Source organism: Ursus americanus, chromosome 17 (assembly GCF_024610735.1).
Source record: "Ursus americanus isolate L20-20 chromosome 17, mUrsAme1.1.p, whole genome shotgun sequence".
In the NCBI taxonomy this organism is placed as follows: Eukaryota; Metazoa; Chordata; class Mammalia; order Carnivora; family Ursidae; genus Ursus; species Ursus americanus.
The window spans coordinates 49,987,329-49,998,371 of NC_142143.1; the positions used below are offsets into that span (position 1 = coordinate 49,987,329).

Genomic DNA, 11,043 nt, shown 5'->3' on the forward strand with positions numbered 1-11,043 from the left:
ACTCAAACCCAGGACGGACCCTGGGATCATGACCTGAGCCGAAGGCAGATGCTTAACTGACTGAGCCACCCAGGCATCCCCAAGATAGTAAATATTTTAAGCACTGTGGGCCACTCATGATCTTCACCTCCCCTTCCTCCCCCTCCTCAGTGCTAAGTATCTTCAAATTGTTGTGCAACTATCTCCAGAACATTTTCATTTTGCAAAACTGAAATTCTACACTTTTTTTTTTTTTTTGACAGAGATAGAGACAGCCAGCGAGAGAGGGAACACAAGCAGGGGGGGTGGGAGAGGAAGAAGCAGGCTCACAGCAGAGGAGCCTGATGTGGGGCTTGATCCCATAACGCCGGGATCACGCCCTGAGCTAAAGGCAGACGCTTAACCGCTGTGCCACCCAGGCGCCCCTGAAATTCTACACTTCTTAAATAGTCATTCCCCATTCCGTCTCCCCTTCCCCTCCTCTCTTGGCCCAACCACCATGCTATTCTCTGTCTCTACAAATTTGACTACTCTGGATACCTCATGTAAGTGGAATCACACGGGATCTGATTTTTTGTGACTGGCTCATGTCACCTAGCGTAATGTCCGCAAATCCATGCTGTAGCATGTGACAGGATTTCCTTCCTTCCTTTGTAAGGCTGAATAATATTCCATTGTATGGATATGACACATTTTGTTTATCCGTTTCTCTGTTTACGGACATTTGGGTTGCTCCCACCTCTTGGCTACTGTGACTAGTGCTGCTATAAAAACGGGTACGCAGATATCTCTTCAAGATCTTGCTTTCAATTCTTTTGGATACACACCCACAGGTGGGATTGCTGGGTCATATGGTAATGCTAATTTTTAACTTTCTGAGGAACCACCACACAGTTTTCCATAGGGGCGCACTGCTGTACATTCCTACCAGGGGTGCAAAAGGGTTCCAATTTCTCCACATTCTTGTTAACACTTGTTATTTTCTGATTTTTTGATAGTAGGTATCCTAATGAGTACGAGGTGACATTTCACTGTGGTTTTGATTAGTGATACTGAACATTGTTTCATATGCTTGTTGCCCATTTGTATATCTTCTTTGCCCATTTTGAAATTGGGACATATGGGGTGTCTGGCTTAGTTGGTAGAGTATGTGACTCTTGATCTCAAGGTCATGAGTTCAATGCCCACATTGTGTGTGAAGCCTACCTAAAGTTAAAAAAAATAAAAATAAAAATAAATTTTAAAAAGGAAGAAATAAAATTGGGATATACATTTTTTGTTGCTGTGCCGTAGGACTCCTTTATATAATGTGGGTATTACACCCTTATCAGATATATGATTTCCTTAGGTTGCTTTTTCACTCTGTTGCTTATGCCAGTTCAGTTTCAGTCTATGCTCATGAATGGCAGTACAGTCTGCAGCAACTTGCAAGCAGTCTGGCCAGATCTGGAGCGATCTTCCATCCTAAAGACACTAATGGGAATGAGCCAGGACATCTTTAACTTGGGATACTTCAGGTCTTAGATACTCTGGTTCACTACGATATCAAAAAGCAACTTCATGCCTTTACTTTGAACCAGAACCAGACAACTTGAGGTTTCTGGGGCTGCAGAATTAGAAACAGCCTCAAGACTGTGTGAGTAAGTGGGAGTCATGGAAATAGACTTACCAGATTCAGGTTTTGCATTGTCAAGTGCCTGCCACTAGAAAGCTGAAATCAAACACAATTTCAATATCTATTTTGCAATTTAACACTGCTCTTTTTACTTCAAATGGTAGCTCAGTTCAGCTCCTTTGATTCTCCATGTTTATTCTGAGATGATAAAATATCCTAACTCTAAAAATATTAATGATTTCCACTCTAATATATGGAGAGTTAATTCATGACTTAGTCTAAAATGCTCCCCAGTTCACACAATACTTGCTCCAAAAACCTTGCTGATTCTGTATTAGTGGATACGAACACCATGGCATAGTGCGTTTGCTAAAATATCCTATTTGAAGAGATAAATTTCTGATGTATAAAAGGTCTATCTCCTCTCCTAAATATTATTGTCCTTTGGAAAAATTTAGGAAGCCTATGTATGCTATTTTTCTGGTCTCCACAAAAAGAAAGTGGGAAGGTTAAGGACAGAGCTGCATATGGTCAAGAAGAAGAAACGTTGTAAATGTAGGATCCTAATTCTCTTCCTGATTTTTAAGTTAAGTTGTTGCTATTCAAGTATTTACCCACAATGTTCATCACTGCATTACTTCTAATCATGAACGTCAGGAACAGTGATGTTTATAAATAATTTTAGCTGTAAGTAATAGAAAATCCAAATACAAGTAGGTTAAAAAAAAAGTTACCTTTCTCATCATAACAAAAATTCCAAAGACAGGTCATTGCTGGCATTAGTTTAAATGTTCAGTTTTCTCAAGTCAAAAGCCTTGAATTTTCTTGACTTTTCCCTCATGGATGAAAAATGGTTACTACAGCTCTAGACGTCTCACTGCTCACAAAGCAGAAAGAATAGGCAAGAAATGGTACCAGTTTTGGCTGTCCCATTTTATTTGGAAGGCAATACATGTATGCCTCCCTTTCCCGAACTTTCCCCTCAACCTCAGTAATCTTCAGCTTACTTTCTGATGGTTGGAACTGATACCAGCCCTCTGTGTAAGTAAGATGAAGAAAACAAAATATATGGGAATATTTGGTTTTCCTATCTTATAGGAAGGTCAATAGGAAAACTCAGAATCGGTGTTGGCCTGCTGAGTTACAGGGTCTGCCACAGGAGACCCTAATTTAGTGAAAGCCAGGAAACACCAAAACATCTGAGAATACAGATGACTGTATTCTGTATTCTGACTATGATGTGCCATACGAATTCCAAGTGGCTGTTAAAAACTGTGGTACAGGGACGCCTGGGTGGCTCAGTCGTTAAGCGTCTGCCTTCGGCTCAGGACGTGATCCCAGAGTCCTGGGATCGAGCCCCGCATTGGGCTCCCTGCTCCACTGGGAAGCCTGCTTCTCCCTCTCCCACTCCCCCTGCTTGTGTTCCCTCTCTTGCTGGCTGTCTCTCTCTCTGTCAAATAAATAAAATCTTAAAAACAAAACAAAACAAAACTGTGGTACAGAAGGACGCCTGGCTGGTTCCGTCGGAAGAGCTTGTGACTCTTCATCTTGGGGTTGTGAGTTCGAGCTCCACATTGTATAGAGATTAAATAAATAAGACTTAGAAAAAATTGTGGTACAGAAAAATACCTAGGTACATGCAAAATTATTCATAAAATGTTACCAACTAAAAAATTAATATATAAAATAATAGATAAGAAAACATCAAATTTGTTGGGGTGAAAAAAGTTTAGACAGATTTTACAGACTTACACAGACATCTGCAAAAAGAAAAAAACCTGGAACTCATATTCTGAAAATACTGACGTAGGCTGGGTTTTCTAGGAAAGAGACTTGTGAGGCAGGGATTTGCATGCAGGTGGTTTACTCAAGAGCGCTCTCAGGAACAGCACCTAGGAGGGAAGCAGGACTGGGCGGAGGAAGGTGAAAGGCAGGACACAGATGCTTTAACTGGTCCCCGGGGAAATTCTAAAGCTTAATGTCCCAGATCGTTACAATTGAGGGACTGTGCCTTATACCTCCACAACTGACCAATCATTACCTTTGAGCTGCCCCAGGGGAGTGAACATGACCTAGGATGAGGCAGTTTCCTTCACAGAAGGCAATTTTGGAGAGAAATGCAACAGTGAGTCATCAGCAGCCAACACTCCTGGCAGCGACATCTTGGGATCTGGGCAGCTCACTACAGCAGCCATCAGAAATGTCAACAACGATTATCTCTGGGTTTGCGGATTAAGATTGGTTTTCTCTCTCTCTCTTTTTTTATGTTTTCCAAATTTTCTACAACAAACATAGTATTGTCCTAAGGATTAAATGAGTTAATTCACATGAAGCACTTAGCACGATTCCTGGAATGCATTCAGCACTCAATAAATTTAGTTATAATTGTTTTTTATTTAGAAATATATACATAGAACACATTATAAAGAGAAAGCATAAATGTGAATGTTGTCAAGAATAAAGTATGAAATAGGATTAAAATAATAATAGACCTTGTCAGTCAATTTTGGCTTATTTTGTTTCATCCGTGAAATTCTTTCTATTGCTTCTTTCCAGCATTGTCCCACTGAACTTTTCATAATGATGGAAATTTTGGTATCAGTCCCATCCAGTATGGTAGCCACTAGGCGTGGGTGGCTACTGAGCGTTTTAAATGTGGCTAATGCAAAGAACCAAATTCCAAATTTTATTTAGTTTCAATTAATTTAAATATAAATAGTCACATATTACTAGTGGCTATCAAATACGGGACAATGCAGCTCTATACCAATACTAGTCAACGGTTATTTAGAGAACAGATCTGAAATCTTTAAGCTTGGATTAGTTTCTCATCACCCTGTATAGTCTTCTAATCTTGATTTCAAAGTCATACTATATTTAGATGTGTAGAAAAACCAAATGGTAAGAGTTAATTGTAACAAAAAGTGGCCCGTGTTCTTTGTGTGTGGGGGGTGTTTGTTTGTTTTTTTTGTCAGACTTTTTTTTTTTTTTTTAAGTCATCTCTCCACCCAACATGGCACCTGAACTCACAACCCTGAGGTCAAGAGCTGCATGTTCTTCCAACTGAGCCAGCCAGGTATCCCTCATCAGGCTTTTTTTTTTTTTTTTTTTTTTACAAACAGAAAGGAAGGTAATTTAGTTGAAAGGTGCTAACTTTTTTCATGACACATCTCCAAAGGCAAGAGAAACAAAAGAAAAAATGAACTTGTGGGACTTCATCAAGATCAAAAGCTTCTGCACAGCCAAGGAAACAGTCAAAAAAACTAAGAGGCAGCCCACGGAATGGGAGAAGATATCTGCAAATGACACTACAGATAAAAGGCTGGTATCCAAGATCTACAAAGAACTTCTCAAACTCAATACACGAGAAACAAATAATCAAATCAAAAAATGGGCAGAAGATATGAACAGACACTTTTCCAATGAAGACATACAAATGGCTAACAGACATGAAAAAATGTTCAACATCATTAGCCATCAGGGAAATTCAAATCAAAACCACATTGAGATACTACCTTACACCAGTTAGAATGGCAAAAATTGACAAGGCAGGAAACAATAAATGTTGCAGAGGATGTGGAGAAAGGGGATCCCTCTACATTGTTGGTGGGAATGCAAGTTGGTACAGCCACTTTGGAAAACAGTTTGGAGGTCCCTTAAAAAGTTAAAAATTGAGCTACCCTATGATCCAGAAATTGTACTACTGGGTATTTACCCCAAAGATACAGACGTAGTGAAGAGAAGGGCCATATGCACCCCAGTGTTCATAGCAGTATTGTCCACAATAGCTAAATCGTGGAAGGAGCCGAGATGCCCTTCAACAGATGACTGGATTAAGAAGACGTGGTCCATATATACAATGGACTATTACTCAGCTATCAGAAAGAACGAGTTCTCAACATTTGCTGCAACATGGACAGGACTGGAGGAGATAATGCTAAGTGAAACAAGTCAAGCAGAGAAAGACAATTATCATATGGTTTCACTCATTTATGGAACATAAGAAGTAGGAAGATCGGTAGGAGAAGAAAGGGGGGGTAAACAGAAGGGGGAATGAACCATGAGAGACTATGGACTCTGGGAAACAAACTGAGGGCTTCAGAGGGGAGGGGGGTGGGGGAACGGGATAGGCTGGTGATGGGTATTAAGGAGGGCACATATTGTATGTTGCACTGGGTGTTATACGCAAGTAATGAATCATGGAACTTTATATCAAAAACTAGGGATGTACTGTATGGTGACTAACATAGTAAAAAATTATTAAAAAAAAGAAAGTTGGGTGCTAAAGAGCTAAATAATGTATCACTAATTGTCTGGTATTTTTTAGTAAATAATCTGAAAAGAAAATGAAGGAGGTTGTTCCATATCAAATATCTGGTTCCTCTTGGTAAGCCAAAGAAGACTTCTCCCTGAAATCATACCTTTCAACCATACTGTCACTACAGAATGGGAGATACCTACAGAAACAATTGGAAAATGCCTGAATAACACTGTGGAAGTCTCTGACCTGTCAGGTGGGAGGCATATGTATGGAGATAAGTCACTAAACAGCATCCATGTTCAAGGAAGGGAAGAGACACAGATCTTGGTTTGCATCCCAGCCCTGTCAGTTACTATGTGTCCTTTGGACACATTATTTAATTACTCCACAATCAAAGGGTGATAACTACACCTCTGAAGGTCTGTTGGAAGATGAGTGAGATGTAAAGCACCTGGCACACAGTAAGTTCTAAATCAATGAGTGTCATTATTATGTCAATATTATGTCAAGAAAATAGAACAGCAAAAGGGACGTGAGCCCAAATAACATAAAATCTGGGTAATAATTAACTGGCGTAATCATTAAGTTGTAAAATTATTGCTGATATATGTTATTGTATGTGTCTATCGATGACACGTAAAATCTAATCCACTGTTTATCAAATAAATGACAAGAATGGAAGCTTGAATAAAGAAATGAATCATCACCTTGCACTGTTGTTAATGTTCTTTTGCCCCCAAAATGGGTTGTTATCACTAAAATGGTTTTCTCACTGGTACTGTCACTAGGGAGATTTTCAAAGAAATTATAAAGAACAGTATCAAATTAACAGTCTTGAACGGAATTGTTTTTCTAGACTTAATAGGAGAGATCATGGCTGAAATTAAGATAAAACTTTTTAAAAAGATTTTATTTATTTGAGAGAGAGAGAGAGCAAAATCGAGAGAGAGAGAGAGAGAGAGAGAGAGAGAGAGAGAGAGAAAGAGAGCACCAGGAGCAGGGAGGGGCAGAGGGAGGGGGAGAAGCAGACTCCCCGCTGAGCAGGGAGTTGGATGATGCGATGATGATGTGACGCTCCATCCCAGGGTTATGGGATCATGACCTGAGCCCAAGGCAGATGCTTAACCGACTGAGCCACCCAGGTGACCCTTAAGATTTTATTTTTTAAGTCATCTCCATACCCGATGGGGGGGTCTCAAACTTACAACCCTGAGATCAAGAGTCACATGCTCTTCTGACTGAGCCAGCCAGAGGCCCCAAGAAACAACTTCTTGAGCAATATTATAAAGGAACATGTAAGGGCTTCCATCCTTAGACACTTTTAAGAAGACAGACAGTGCTCCAGCTGAAAATGTCATCCTCATCTGTGGTAGCCAGCCTCCAGGATAGCCTCTACTGATCCTTACTTCCTAGCACATGCCCTTCATTACTCTCCTGCTCAAATTCAATCAAGGCTGGCCCTGAATATGGCTGACGTGATGTGTGAGTGCCAAGGCTGGGTCATAAAAGGCACTGCAGCTTCTGCTTCAGTCTTTCAGATCGGTCACTTGTTCCAGAACAGGCCAGCTGCCATTCTGTGGGAGCACTCGCGCTGTCCTGCGGAAAAGCCCATGTGGCCAACAGACTAAGCCAACTTGCCAGACTCATGAGAGAACCACCTTGGAAGTGGATTTTCCAGCTCCAAATAAGTCTTGAGATGACCACAGCTCTAGCCTACGTCTGACTGCAACCTTATGAGACTGAAACAGAAACGCCCAATGGAACCCTGTCTGATTTCCTGACTCAGAAATTGACTGAGAAATAATACATGACTTCTATTGTTTTAAGCCATTAAATTTGTTTTTTTTAAAGTAATCTCCAAGACCACATGGGGCTCAAACACATGATGCTGAAATGAAGGGTTGCATGCTCCACTGACTGAGCCAGCCAGGCTCCCCAAATACTTTTTTTTAAAAAGATCTTATTTATTTTTTTGAGAGAGAGAGAGAGACAGTGCATGAGCAGAGGGAGGGGCAAGAGGAGAGGGAGAAGCAGACTCCCCGCTGATAGCGGACCAGACGTGAGGCTCAATTCCAGGACCCCGAGATCATGACATGAGCTGAAGGCAGCTGAAGGCAGACACTTAGCCAACTGAGCCACCCAGGCACCCCCTCAAATGCTTTTTTTTAAAAAGTAAACTCTACCCCAAAGTGGGGCTTGAACTCACCACCCCGAGATCAAGTCACATGCTCTACCAAGTGAACCCGCCTAGTGCCCTTGGTGTATAGTTTTGGGGTTATTTGATACGCAGCAAAAGACAGCTAACATATCAAAACAAACAAAACGAAAAACAAAACATAACAAAACAAACATTTTCTTACTACTGTACAAAGTATCCTGCTTATAGGCTGAACCATATGATCATTCAAGATAACTTCTTGCTTCTTGCTTCATAACTTTAATGTTTTAACAGGTTGACATGTCATTAACTCTATATCTTTTCCTATAAAATTCTTTAAAATTTAAAAAAAATTTTTTTTCAGGGGCGCCTGGGTGGCACAGCAGTTAAGCGTCTGCCTTCGGCTCAGGGCGTGATCCTGGAGTTATGGGATCGAGCCTCACATCAGGCTCCTCTGCTATGAGCCTGCTTCTTCCTCTCCCACTCCCCCTGCTTGTGTTCCCTCTGTCGCTGGCTCTCTCAAATAAATAAATAAAATCTTAAAAAAAAAAAAAAAAAGGAAAAAAAAATTTTTTTTCAAAGATTTTATTTATTTATTTAGAGAAAGAGAGTGTGAAGGGGAGGGAGAGGGAGAGAGAGTCTCAAGCAGACGTCTCACTAAGTGCAGAGTCCCTTGCAGGGCTCAGATCCCATGATTCTGAGATCACGACCTGGGCCAAAACCAAGAGTTGGATGCTTAACTGACTGTGTCACCCAGGTGCTTCAGATTTTATTTATTTATTTTAGAGAGAGACAGAGTGAGAGGGCATGCATGTGAGCAGGGGGACGGGCAAGTGGAGGGGAAGGGACTTTTCCTACAAAATTCTTATGTGACAAGGAGAATTAGCCAAACAAATATTTAATGAACATCCACTAAGTCTGAGGTATTATTCTAGGCGCTCTGCTGATTAAAAGGTATGATAAAGCTGTTGATAATAAAAATGATAGTAAAAGTAATGGTAGACACTAATACTATACATGTACTTGTCTTAGACAGTGTTCTAGACACTGTACATATATACTCTCATTTAACCTTAACGTATATTGCCAAATGTCTTCCAGAAAGGTCATACCAAGTTACACTCCATGTGCAATGTTTAAGAACCAAACTCAGTGCAGATGTTTACCTACCAGCACCTAAAGTTTTCCAAAAAATTCTGATAGGTGAAAAATAGAAGTTTAATCTTCATTTCTAGGATTACTAGATCTTAAAATGTTAAGCACATTAAAGTTCTGTCTGACATATGTTACAATGTTGGCATTGTGTTTTCTTGACATTTTTATAGTCAGTTTCAATCTCTTCCTTTCTAATTTCCTCCAACTCTTTTATAATTTAAAGGCTCTTTCCTAGCCCTAGATCAATTAAATTTTCACTTGTATTTGTTTTCTAGTTTGTTTATGGTTTTGTTTTTTATGCATGTAGTCATTTTTTGTGGCAGGACACAGGAGTTTTTTTTCCCCCCATAATCATGTCTCCTTCACTATCAATTAAGTTTTTCTTTCCCCACTGATTTATGATGCTACTTTATTATCTCAGTAACTCTTATATTACCTGGGTATGCTTTTTTTTTTAAAGATTTATTTGTTTATGAGAGAGAGAGAGAAGTGGGGAGAAGGGCAGAGGCGGAGAGAGAGAGAGAGAGAGAGAATCTCCAGCAGACTCTCTGCTGAGCTGCTGCTGAGCTCAGAGCCCGATGGGGGGCTTGATCTCACAACCCTGAGATCAAGACCTGAGCAGAAATCAAGAATGGCTTAACTGACTGAGCCACCCAGGTGCCCCTGTGCTACTTTTTTTTTTATTACTAACTTCTACTTATTTATAAAAAACCATCACATTCTCCTCCTGAAAGCCTTCCTGATTCTTTCAAAAAGATATGAATGCTGCCTCCTTTTTCACCTTCATAACATATAAAATTCTCCCTTGTATCACAGTTAACAGGATTGACCCAATTATACTTGAGAGCAGGGAACAGGTGTACTATATATTCATTAAAATTACATTACTGGATTTTCATTGAAAGGTAGTGATGGCAAAACCGATCCAGTTTGACAAAAAAATGAAAACAGACAGTTCCCTCATTTCAACAAATATCGTTGTGCTATCCATTATGAAAAGATTATAAAGGTGAGTGAACCCTAGATTCTGCCTTAGGGAGTTCACCACTTAGGGCAAAGAGACGTGTGAATATACGTGATTAAATAGTGTGACTAGTGTAAAATAATCATGCACAAGGAAGGAGAAAGGAAAAAACTGAGCAAGTAGTGGGCAGAGTTTCAGAGTAGTGGACACACCTATGAGCTGGGTTTATGGTGCTTCTTAAATGTCAAAGGAATTTGTAATTAATTTGAATCACAGCGCATCAATTCAGAACCTTTAACAGAAGTTACATTAATTTATCCTTCGGAGAACTTTTTGAGGAAGCCTGACGTAGTTTGGGTAGGATGAGCAAGCTGAAGAGCTCTGCTTGGAAGCGGTTTGCTTAGTGTAAACCTGAAATGCCTTGCACAGGATACACGTGCGAATTACTGCAAAGTGTGTGATTGGGTGAAAATCAGACAAGGGGATGAAATATAAACCTTTACCAGTATCAACTACTATAATCCACTTCCTTGCATTGGTTTAAAAGCTATGAGAACTAACTCCTTGTGGGGGAGCACAGTTCCAGCCACTAGCCTCACCGCTCGGCGGCCCAAGGCCCAAGGCAGGCCAAAGGCAAGCCCAGGCCAGATGTCAGAGCAAGAACTACTGACGTCATGTAAGCGTGATGTCACTAGCACTGACGCATCTCACAGGGAGGGGCCTCTCAGCTCACCTCAGAACGCAGTCAGGTCCGCGGTGCAGCGAGTTGACCGTCTCTCGTTCTGCCCTAAAGGTCCGAATAGTCAGCGCTGCGGGAACCGAAGAGCCGACGTTGCTCAGGAGCTGAAGACGGGCCGCTTTCCTCCTTCCTTGGCCCTTACGGGTGTCCTCTCTAAGGCCCAGGCGCGGTC

At 40.8% G+C, this 11,043-nt stretch overlaps 1 long non-coding RNA gene across 2 annotated transcripts in view; it reads right to left on the minus strand.

Annotated features, from left to right (window-relative positions):
• Positions 1-11,001, minus strand: part of LOC123787178 (uncharacterized) — a 76,757-nt gene extending 65,756 nt beyond the window's left edge. For both annotated transcript variants that reach the window (XR_015727203.1, XR_015727202.1), the window contains exon 1: positions 10,866-11,001. This is a non-coding gene — a long non-coding RNA (uncharacterized LOC123787178). The remainder of the gene's footprint in view (positions 1-10,865) is intronic.
• Positions 11,002-11,043: the final 42 nt, after the last annotated feature.